Source organism: Pseudorca crassidens, chromosome 17, assembly GCF_039906515.1.
Source record: "Pseudorca crassidens isolate mPseCra1 chromosome 17, mPseCra1.hap1, whole genome shotgun sequence".
Lineage (NCBI taxonomy): Eukaryota > Metazoa > Chordata > Mammalia > Artiodactyla > Delphinidae > Pseudorca > Pseudorca crassidens.
This window is the reverse complement of record NC_090312.1, coordinates 64,207,205-64,218,067: the sequence shown is the minus strand read 5'-3', so window position 1 is coordinate 64,218,067 and position 10,863 is coordinate 64,207,205. Positions and strand designations below refer to the sequence as shown.

The 10,863-nt window shown below is 35.6% G+C and overlaps 1 pseudogene; it reads right to left on the bottom strand.

Annotated features, from left to right (window-relative positions):
• Positions 1 to 1,508: 1,508 nt before the first annotated feature.
• Positions 1,509 to 1,603, bottom strand: LOC137210802 (U6 spliceosomal RNA; annotated as a pseudogene).
• Positions 1,604 to 10,863: the final 9,260 nt, after the last annotated feature.

Here is a 10,863-nt window from a genome sequence, read left to right as displayed (position 1 = left end):
CAATTTTTCAGCAGTTTGTTCTACACTCCTCTGTATTGCAGCTTCACCTGCAAGCTAGGTCTCCTCATGGTGGACATAAATGTTTGCTACAACCTGGATTACATAACTTGCTTTTTTAGTACAGGAAGAGGCTGCTTCCCAAAACCAATGAATAAATTGCTTCACTATGATTGGAGCATCCTGAATCAATCATTGCCACCAGGGGATTACCATATACTAAGTAATGTATTAGAGTTACATAAAGCAATGTCATACATTTCTAGTGCCAAAAGAAATTAATGGTATATGCATTTTTGTTGTTGCGTTTATTGAAAGACATACATATTTGAGTGGTATTAGTGTGACAATTATGGATCCTGGGCTTCACTAATCTACCTCAGATTCTATATTACCAAGTTTATCTGTAATTCTCTGGATTCAGTTCTGAAATGTAAATCTTCTACTTGTCCCCCATTCAGTATTATGTTCATTATGAGAATGGAGTGCATGTCAAGGGTAATATGATAATGGCCAGTTGGCTTTATATTTGTCATATGTGATCCCTGTGAGAATAACCTACAAACATCATTTGTTGATTATCTTTTAGAAATGGCATTTTAACATAGACAACCTTTTGGGAATCCCTTTGAAGACTTCAATTTCTACTGTATGAAGGAAATTGAAATCAACATAATGGAATTAAAAAACCAAAACCCCCAAAACCACACTCTTAATTTTTTTTAATTATGTTTTAACAATAGTCACTTCTTAAAGTTTTGTCATGTTTTCACAAAGTAAGACACTGTATTTATCAGGATCAGTCTCTCTTACTTACCAACACTTTGAAACTTTTAGCAGCTGGACAATTCCTGATAGTAGATTTGAAAGTGAGGGTAAATAGGGTTGTCATAACTAGTCATCAAATCAATCAATAAATCATTCAATCTCTTTTTAACCAAAGTTATATTTTTGTGCCAGTAATAGAAGGAATGTATTATTTCCCCAAAACATATTCTATTTACTGGCCACATTTTGGAAATAAAGTTATTTCATTGATATTCATGCACTTCTAGTATAAATGTTTATATAGTTCAATTAAGAAAGTTTCTATGTCTGTAAATTGACAAGAGGTATACAATGTATACTTTTTAAAAACTACTAGAAATTAGTGACTTTCCAGAGTTTTTGTGAGAAATTACCTGGTTCAGAATCCAGCACTAACTCAGTATGCAATAAAATAGACCCTTATTTTGTTGCTATTATAATGATTGCCTTTCAATTTTATGCTTTTATGGCATAATCAATTTTTAAAATTTTATTGAGATACAATTGTCATAGAGCACTGTGTAAGTTTAAGGTGTATAGCATAATGATTTGACTTACATATATCATGAAGCGATTACTACAAGTTTAACATCATTATCTCATACAGATCTGTCATCTCATATAGATACGAAAAAAAGAAAAAGAAAATAATATTTTTTCCTTGTGATGAGAAGGATCAATTCTCAAAAACTTTCACACATACCAAATATATGGAAATTTGCATGTTATCCTCTACAGGGTCATGCTAATCTTCTCTGTATCATATTAATTTCAGTATATATGCTGCCAAAGCTAGCACAATCTATTTTTTTAAATGCCTATTTCAGTAGACCTTCCATGTTTACCAGACAAAGCAATTCTTTTTAAAAAATTCTATATTTCTTTACAGTGAATTAAGTAATGAGGAAGTGATATTCTGTGGTGTATTTTACTAACCAACAAAAGATGAGAGTCTTTCTGAAATATTTATTTTAAGCCTCAGAATTTAAACATTGGACATTTGCTTCTCTGGATCATTCTCAAGATCAAACAATAAACAGTTTGATTTGACGTATTTCCTTTTTGGTGTTTGCTACATCTGTTATAACATAACAAACAATGGTAGAACTTGATGAGAATTTGGAGGAGGATGTATATAAATATACTGAATTTCAACTTGAAAGTTATTAATTTTACCTTGGTATTAAAATAGAGGTAACATTTATTATAGTATCTATCGGCCAAACAGCATATTTCAAATAATGGCTTCATGATCACAATAATATCTTAAGTGGGTTAGGTACATAACCAATGTAATCTCAAGGTCACTGTTTTACTAAAAACTCATCTAGCAATTTAAATGTCCTAACTCTTCAAATTTTTGAAGACTAAATTTAATCACCCATAGAGGCAAAATTTCCCCCCAATAATATTACTTTTGAAGTACTTAATCTTTAACATAGGGTCAGCTGCCTCTTAGCTTAAAGGCTTTATCATATTTCTTTTCAGTGTACTTTATATCTAGCTATTTTCCATTCAAATAAGTGCACTCAGGCAGATATACTGGTTTTCCAGCCTGTAATAGAGATAGTAGTCATCCACTCCTCTTAATTTGCTAACTGAAAAAAGAACTTTCAGGATTATATTTGACAGATTTTAATACACAAAGGGCTCATATTGACCCCTAAAATAGCAGATGGAGACAGAATGATCTCCTAAAGTAGCCACCTTAGTTATAAACTGTATTTTAATTGCCTTCATCAGAGTTGTTATTGACTCTAGCTTTAAATGGGATTGCTGGTCAGAGTTGGTAATAAAGTTTTTTTTTTTTTTTTTTTTTTTTCTTTTCTGATTATTTCCTAAGCTATTCAAGGTTTGGAATCCAAACACTCCTACTCGGAGTAAATAGAAAATAAATAAAGTCTAATGAGGACAAAGCCAGGCCCTCCCCCAAAATTATTTTGAATGGTGTATTGCTATGGATGTCCTGATTTCCACTTTTAGAAAGTTTTTATAAAGCAAGATTCAAATGTTGCGATCATTTCTTTTTCTTTTTTTTTTTTTTTTTTTTCGGTACGCGGGCCTCTCACTGTTGTGGCCCCTCCCGTTGCGGAGCACAGGCTCAGCGACCATGGCTCACGGGCCCAGCCGCTCTGCGGCATGTGGGATCTTCCCGGACCGGGGCACGAACCCGTGTCCCCTGCATCGGCAGGCAGACTCTCAACCACTGCGCCACCAGGGAAGTCCTGTGGTCATTTCTTAAACTAAATCAGTCATGTAGTCAATAAATATTTATTGAGGAACGACTCTGTGTCAGACACTTTTCTGAGGCAAGCAGTGGACAAAAGAGGCAAAGACTTTCCTTTCTGGAGCTCACGTTGTAGAGAGACGGATAGGTGGATTTTAGATCGAGTAGTTAGCAAAATGAGGAAGAAAACAAATATTTTTATTTTACATGATAAGTGTTATTAAAAAGAAAAAAACATATTCTGACATACTGAGGGGATACATTTTAGATTTGGTGGTTCAGAAAACCCTTCTCTAGAAGAAATATTAGAGATGTTTTCTGATGAGTACTGTCCGTATGACCAGCTGCAGGTAGAACATTCCGGGCAAAGGGAATAAAAAAATAAAATAAAGTAGCTCATGGGAATATTTATATTTGATCAAAATGTGAACCACAGAGGTTTGATGATATTTAAATTTTTGAAATGTCCTAAAAATATATGAATGTAGTGTTTTAAGGTGGGTTATCTAAGGGATAAAAGAGTTTCCAGTGACTTCAGAAAAAGACGTAGGAGAGCCATCTTGAACCTAATTTTCTTGTTCAATCCCATTGTAACGAAATTTATTAATCCAAGTGTTCAGTTATCACTAACTATCTCTTTCTTCATAGGACAGAAGCTCAATTATTTCAGCTGTCACATTTTAAGTGATCCTCTAAAATACTATTACAAACTATTTAAAAATATTTTTGATTTTCTCAACCCACAGTAAGAAACAGTCTTTATCTTGCAACCTAGTACACACACACACACACACACACACACACACACAAGAGGCACGTGCACATATAGCTGAAAAATGTTTCACAAAACAATGCTTTCGGTTTCCATGGGTGATGAGTTCTAGTATTTTTTATCATTTCATTTAAAAAATTGCTTCTTGCAACTTACTGAACTGATTTCCTAAGCCACCAATAGGTCTCAATTGAAAGGGTGTTCTAAATGTTATTCAGCAATATGAGCACTCTGATCTATATATTAAAAACAAAAGACAAAGAGCTAGACCAATTACTATAGGCTAATTAAAGTTATTTATACTTTCAGGGAAAAAATTAGCACAGTTCTTCAATATTTTGACAAACACCAAATTCAGAAAAAAAAACAAAACTGAATTAACTTTTTCTTTGCCCAGCAACATTGTAACTTTGTATTTGCTAGGCAAGCAATGCTTATATTTAATGAAGTAATATAAAGAATTCCCTTACTTGTAAGAGAACTGATTTTCTTTGTCCTGACCCCAGGTATTAGTCTCATTTAGGATGAGAAAGAAGTATTTAAGAATTTAGCAGGAGTGAACTCTAAATTATAGTAAAAGAACAAAAGATATCGGTTCTGAAATTTTATAACAGTGAATCTAACATTTAAAATAAACTTTTAACAGTAATATTTGAAATGTTTACTTAAATTTATTCTCAAATTTTTGACCACCTCAAGTTACAGTGTAACATAATAGAATATGCCAAAAGGAAGTCTCACACAAACAAATTTTGGCTTCAGAATACATATTGACACAGAAAACACTGGATGTTATGGAATTTACCCACAACCTACAATAAAAGAGTCAAGTCACTTTTGGAATGTATGGCTTTCAACCAACTGAAAGCCAGCCCTTGTGGTTCCTTCCCCATTTTCAACTCTGACATCTTAGAGCCTTTTTAAAAAATTTGTTACATTGAGAAAAAATTCTTAAATTGTTACACATATACTGTAAAATCAAGATTGTATAAACGTGTAACCAGAAAGTCAAGTGAGTTCCACAGATTTAGGTAGGAAGTACTCAGACATTGTACATAGGCAAACCAGGGGGCTTGCAAGATGTCTTCTAATTTTTAGGGAGTAGTCCAACTCCTGCAATTTTGGTGGCTCCTTTTCTACTCTGGGTTACCCCAGGGTCAAGCCACCAACGCTGCTGCAAACATTTACAGACTCTATTGTAGATGTGGAAGGTTATGTGGCAGGGTTTCATCATGAATCCCACAAACTTCCCCATCTACTGACTCTGACCACTTGGCCTACTACATTCATGCTTACAAATTCCTTCCCAGGGCAATTAACACACTCCTGCCTTTGGCTCATGTAGGATAGTTCTACCACGTTCAGGCCTCTTGAATGGAAGACACCCCCAGCACCTGGTTTATCTTGAAGTTTCCTGACAACAGAAGGCCTCTCCCCTAAGAAATTCTTAAACACAACACAATATATATGCATGTTTTGAAAGCACCTTATGCAAATCTGAAAAGATGCTTGATCAGCTGTCCCTTCACTTTTCTCCAAGGCAACCTCTGCATTAAGCTCTGGTTGAACTGCAGGCTGCAGATACTTTTGTACTTAGGGAGGAGAAATTTTCAACAAATTCACAAATTTTATCTTGGTGTTTTAAAGAAGAGGTGTCCACATATTTTCATGGTGGACCACATGATCAGAGATCCACATATATAAGCTTTTTTGTTTTGTATGTTTTTTTTCTTAAAACAACTTTACTGAGGTGTAATTTACATAGAATAAACTGCACCAATTTCGAATATACAGTTACATGTGTTTTAACACATTTACACACCTGTGAAACCATCAACATAATCAAGATCATGCTCTAGACACTCACATAAATGAAATCATACAGTGTATACTCTTCTATGTCTAGCCTCTTTCACTCAGCTATTCTTGTTTAGGTTCACACATGTTGTTGTGTTAAACTACTAAGTTTATTCCTTTTCTTCAGCAAGTAGTACTCCATTATACTTATATAACACAATTTGTTTACCCATCACCTGCTGATAGACATTTTTGGTTTGTAGATATATAAACTTTGTGGCTCTTCTAAAATTTAGTATACTATGTAGAAACTAGTTCAAATGCATACATTACAGGAAATATATGTTAATTCCATAACAATTCTACCACATAAATTCTGAAAACATCTGAAGGGTTTTTTTTTTAATTGTATAACATTAAGATAAGTTAGAAGGAAAACAGACAAGAGGACTTAACTATAGTTATCAAATTCTCCAAAATTTCTTCTCAAATTCTTTATTTCTCAGCAAACAATTCTGAAATTTTTAAAAGTAAGAGATTCCATTTAACTCATTCAGCCATGGCGAATGAGTGTGGGTCTCATATTCTCATGAAATCAGTGCATTTTAAAACTGGAATTCTTACTCCTCCTTGAACAATCTACAATGCCCCTGTTTTTTTCTTCACAGATTATAATTCAGCTTGTTTAAGCATTTTGTTACATGAGCAAGAAAGTATAAAGCCCTTGATGTGAGGAAGCAGCTAAGTAAATAACAGTTGGTTTCCAGGAACTAGTCATCTGACATATTTAAATAAACCAAATGCCCATCCTCTGGTTCATCTTAATTCAAATATTGGTAACAGTTAAAAGCACAGTTACCAAAAAAATTCAGAAGCTTTAAAACTTTTCATATTACCTCTTGCAGTGAACCTGACTTGCAAACTTCTCAGCACAGAGTCCATTGACAGAAACTTGCCTTTTGAATTGAATAAAGTTTTAAAAACTCACTTCTACATTATTTCATTACAGGAGTCTATTTGTGGCAAATGAGCTCAATGTTTAGACCAAATATGTCACATTCCTTCTGGCCAAGAAGTTAGATCCTACTAGGAGAAAAATTAATCTAAAAAATGGAGACACTGCAGTCAGTATGTTGGGTGACTCTGTCTTCCAGGATAGAATTAAATCAGAGGAGAGAAACAGGAAGTGATTGGAAATATGAACCTAAAAAGAATCAGGATAAAGGGCGGAAGACCTAAATAGACATTTGTCCAAAGAAGATAAACAGATTGCCAATAAACACATAAAAGAATGCTCAACATCACTAACCATTAGAGAAATGCAAATCAAAACCACAATGAGGTATCACCTCACACCAGTCAGAATTGTCATCATCAAAAACTCTACAAACAATAAATGTTGGAGAGGGTGTGGAGAAAAGGGAACGCTCTTGCACTGTTAGTGGGAATGTAAATTGATACAGACACTATGGAGAACAATATGGAGGTTCCTTAAAAAACTAAAAATAGAACTACCATACGACCCAGCAATCCCACTACTGGGCATATACCCTGAGAAAACCATAATTCAAAAAGAGTCATGTACCACAATGTTCATTGCAGCACTATTTACAATAACAAGACATGGAAGCAACCTAAGTGTCCATCGACAGATGAATGGATAAAGAAGATGTGGCACATATATACAATGGAATATTACTCAGCCATAAAAAAGAAACAAAATTGAATTATTTGTAGTGAGGTGGATGGACCACCTCTATCATACAGAGTGAAGTAAGTCAGAAAGAGAAAAACAAATACTGTATGCTAACGCATGTATATGGAATCTAAAAAAAAAAAATGGTTCTGATGAACCCAGGACAGGAATAAAGACACAGACATAGAGAATGGACTTGAGGACACAGGAAGGGGGAAAGGTAAGCTGGGATGAAGTGAGAGAGTGGCATTGACATATATCAACTACCAAATGTAAAATAGATAGCTAGTGGGAAGCAGCCACATAGCACAGGGAGATCAGTTTGGTGCTTTGTGTCCATTTAGAGGGGTGGGATAGGGATGGTGGGAGGGAGATGAAAGAGGGAGGAGATATGATTATATATGTGTATGTATAGCTGATTCACTTTGTTATACAGCAGAAACTAACACAACATTGTAAAGCAATTTTACTCCAAAAGATGTTAAAAAAAAAAAAAAAGGCATCAGGATAGAAAGAAAGGCAGAGACAAGGAGACCTTCTTCCTTAGGTAGAAGGGAACTAATGTTGATCATATCTTCCCACCTTCAATCACTTTGAGAACTAGATAGATACCATCGCCCTGCACTCTTACTCATTCAGAACTTTTATCCAGTTCCATCCCAAACCTAGTTTTATTTAAATCATGGATTTCATTTCAATCTTTACAGCTTTTCAAAGAAAAGGAAACACAGCATATTAAGGACTTCAAGAATCAAGCACATGCTTCTGCTTGCCATGATTCAAAAAAAAAAAAATCTGCATGCAAATTATCCATTCTCCTTCCCGTCTTCAAGTTACCCACCAATCTGACAAAAGTGTCTTGCTTTTTTTCACCCTAATTATTTATACATTGTGAGGAAATTGTAGGAGTAGAGAGCCCTGTGACTCACAACCAGATTCTTCCTTCTAGGTTGCTTAATGGTTGGCATCTTTGGGCAAAATCATTTTTAGTACTTCCAGTCTATCAAATTTATAAGCATGGAGTCAAGGTTTTTCATCACAAGAGAACTTGTCAAATGTTATTATTATACCCTAATATTCTCATCTAATAACACTGTCTAGAAAGAAAGAAAAATTTCCCCACATTGTTATTCTTAGTGAACCCATGCTGGTTTCTAGTTATCATCATTTCCTTTTCTAGATGCATAGCATGACACTAATTTCTCCAGGTCATTTTACAATAAACCCTGAAATCTGAATTCCTTCTGAAAAATTTCCTTTAACTCGTGTCACTCATCAAAAATACATCATTAAAGGAGAATTCCCTATTTGTTTTACTATCTGTTTCTATACATCTTTTTCTCATTACAACGGAGGGAGTACAATTCTTACCTTAAAAGCCAACATTTTCATTCTTGCTTCTAGACCCCATCAACTTCTTTATTACCATGGAATCCAGAGTGGTGAAGCAGAGTAAGATAGGAGAGTGGTGGGAAATAAACTTGGAGAGAGAAGCAGAGGCCAAACCCCAAAAGAGGCATATGTTTTAAGCTTCATAAGAGGTCATGTGAAGAATTTAAGCAAATGATGATATAGTCTGATTTTATTTGAATGAGTGAGAAAAGCAAATTCACTTGATTTGGGGATTGCATCTTCCTACACATATGACTTGTTTTCACGAGGTTTCCTGAATGCAGAAGGTTTCAGGAGAAATGTGGAATCCAGGAGACCTACGATGGCCTTTACCAATGCTTGTGCATGAAGCTCAGTCAGTGGGAGTTTTAATATTCATGTCGCAGCCTGCCCCCTCTTTATTTTAAATGTGCTTTTTGTCCTGTAGGATATTGAATATGTGCATTGCTTTCACAGAAAGGGAAACAAATAGCAAACAAACTTAGACTAGAGAAGCTATTCCCAGCATCCTCCTAATGCAACCGTCTGTCTCATCTGACCCCAAGAGAGAATTCTAATAATGTTATCATTTCATTCCCATTTCAGGCACTTTGCATTTTTATATATGCTAAAGAATTCAGCAAGTCATCCAACTGGCATAAGCAATGGGAAAACTTCCTTTAAAGCACAGGTGTACAAGCAAACAAATTCTTTCTGTGCTTGAAAATTGATCCTTCAATATAGCAAACTTCTCAGCAGTGTGCTGGGCTGGCAGGAAGAGGTGCAGGAGTGCACAGCTGTCAGGTAGAGGAAACAGATGTGATCGCCTCCTCTCACCTTCCAGCAGAGTCGGGAATAGATACTGTCACCCTGAACGGTATTTTCCCAGCCACACTACCAATATGGATTTATTACAAGCAGAGATAAGTCACTCTGTGTGTGTGTTTTTATGACAGAAAAGAAAGAAGGAAGGAAGGAAGGAAGGAAGGAAGGAAGGAAGGAAGGAAGGAAGGAAGGAAAGAAGGAAGGAAGGAAGGAAGGAAAGAAGGAAGGAAGGAAGGAAGGGAGGGAGGGAGGAAGGAAGGGAGGGAGGGAGGAAGAAAGCAAGGAAGAAAGCAAGGAAATCAAGCAGTGGAGTATTAAACTCTGATGTGAGGTATAAACAGGTGTGATTAGCTGGTTAGCTCTGGATGCCTTGGAGAGATAACCTCATGTCACTGAGACTATGTTTGGGGCAGTGGGTTGTAAACATCTTTGAAAAGCAAAACAGTGCCAGGAATATATCAGAGTAGCATTAAAGTGAATAGTTAAACATAATGCAGTGGTAAACTTTAGGCTCCAAATTTATCACTGGCACCTGGATATACTAAAAGCCCTAGAATCCTGGAAGGACTCCCTTTGTGACCAGCTCCAGTGGTGGGTAGGCTTTGTTCTGCTGCTAAGTCACAAAAGCTATGATTCCAAATTAAGAAATTAAATCATTATCTCCCAAAGCTTACATTTTTCAAGTAATGTCAAAACCTGAAGCACAACTGAGTAACATCAAATGGAGTTTAATAAAACAGTTTTGTTTAAGAGGAATAGATTTATTTGGCATCTAAGCCACTTCAACCCACTGTTCTTTATAGTATATCTCTGCTTCTTATGAACCTGAAAAAAATCCCACGGTAGACAGACAATCACTTTGATATTGCTACGTCAAGCTTTTTCAACATTTACTGCTTTCTTCAGTCAAATATCAGAGCCACAAAACTGTAACCGGATGCCATGTAACTACTTTGCTTTTCTTTCAAATATTGCTATTACATAGCCTAAGCCAAGCAAACAAGCCTGCACAGCTCTCTAGCTTGTATGTTTCACAGACACCTCTGAGTGCTTCTGTTGTATTCCCTGTATTCCTATGTACTTTCTAAGCGTGGACAATCAAAGGACTGTTTCCACCTCCAGCCTCCATCCCGCCAATTCTTTCAAGCTAAGGCGTCTTTAGGGTTTGATGGTGATAAATTTAAGGCATCCCAAGTTTAATCAACATTCTTCTTTAATCCTTCAGCTAAGGGTCCCAGGTGTTAAACACCATTTCAAATCAGGCATGTGTTAGCTCCAAAACTGGTCTTGAAAACTGAATTACAAAGTTTGTTCTGACAACACATCCAAGTTAAATTTTACCTTGACAAGAGCTAACATGTCGTCATCTTT